The sequence below is a fragment of the Anneissia japonica genome, unplaced genomic scaffold, assembly GCF_011630105.1.
Source record: "Anneissia japonica isolate Jap-2015-1 unplaced genomic scaffold, ASM1163010v1 scaffold3334_len1275209_cov185, whole genome shotgun sequence".
NCBI lineage: Eukaryota > Metazoa > Echinodermata > Crinoidea > Comatulida > Comatulidae > Anneissia > Anneissia japonica.
In genome coordinates, this window is record NW_022738561.1 from 861,604 (window position 1) to 863,225 (window position 1,622).

Sequence of the window (1,622 nt, forward strand, 5' to 3'; positions counted from 1 at the left end):
GCTATTATACCAAAGAGAAAAAGTAATCAGTTTTGGAAGAGGGCGTCCTATCTGTTGCCATGGATCTGAGATGGTTCCTGTTCTGCTGTTCACAGGATAAGGTAAAGTGGCGCGGTGCGGTATGGTCAGAGCGGTCAAGGGTCAAAAGTTTCCAATTTAGCAAGAGGGCGCCATTCATGCCTTATTACAGAATTTGCACGCGTAAATCGCGGAGAAAGCTATCTTGTGTTTATAAGATCTTTGCTCTAAATTAATTTTCTCGTTGGTGGCGCTGTCCAGAATGAGAAAAATAATAAAAAATTAGAGACTTGTGGCAAGTCTAGGCTAGGCCAGCCTTACCTCGATTTAGGTTCTGTTATCACACATAAAAACAGCCGACATGATATTTTCCGTTGCTAGTATTGACACTTGTGAAATATAATATTTCATAGGAATTATTTCAAATTTTGTTAAAAAACTGATTCTGACTGAGATTTTGACACTTAAACAAACTTATCTCATCCTTAATCGAACGACCGCATTGTGCGAGATACGAAGTACAAAAACTAATCTCATTAGAGAGGGCGCACTTTATTGACTGTATAAAAGTATACATAAAAGCCAGAGTATTCCAGTGGATGTGATCTACAACCTCTGAATTTGCCTAGTAACGATGAATTCGTCCAGAAAATGGTAATATTTTATGAGAAATAGTCTGTATTTCTCTTTTTTTTTTTATTCTTTTGCGTAAAACTAAAATTCATGCCAATATTTTTCCATGATTTATAATAATTGGAGTAATGCAAATGAATAAAAAAAAAGTCAGTTTTTAGTGAAATTTTGCAGGGAATGGGGCTTTAATATTCTAAACGCGACTGCCCCCCGACGCAATTCATCGCGTCTGCGTTTAACTCACACAGACCCGACGCGAAAACAAATCGCATCGAGCTGCGTCGTACGCGACGCTCCCTGAGTAGGCCTTAAAATCAGCGGAAACTCACTTCTCCAATCCGTGTCATTGGAAGTTGTTAACATGTTCCCTTTAATAGAGCAATTCAAAATCATCATATAAATAAGCGTATTGCTGTAAATACTTATGAGAGTTTGATTTGAATTTTTCAACGATGACGCAATACAATACTCAGAAAATGAAGCATTTTATATTTTCAGAGTTCAGAAACACTCAAAAGCAAAGAGTATTTATACTCTTTGTCAAAACTAACATTGATCTGAGAATTGATCTGACGGGCCAAAGGCAATCTCAGTCTAGTTGAAAGCAATCGCTCTACATCTGGGTAACACTCTTTCAGCTAAGGTAGGTTTATTTGAAAGTTCTTTGTTCTTTTCGCAATTTTAAATTATAAGAGGCCTACTTTTTAAATTGTATTAGACCTACACTAGCGTTCATGACCCAATTTTGCTCATTTTCAAACTAGTCCGTGCACATTAAGAACCAGGGTTGTAGAATGTCTAATGTTGTTTTTTGTCCACTTCTGCAGTAAATATTTAAAAAAACCCTGTTATTAAATCTGTGCGGTAAGCTGTAAGCCTAAATAAAATAGCGCCTCATGAACGTTTGTTCTGGATTTAAACTGGGGCGCCTGTGACATTTTATTTTTTCAACTGACTTCTTGATATATATA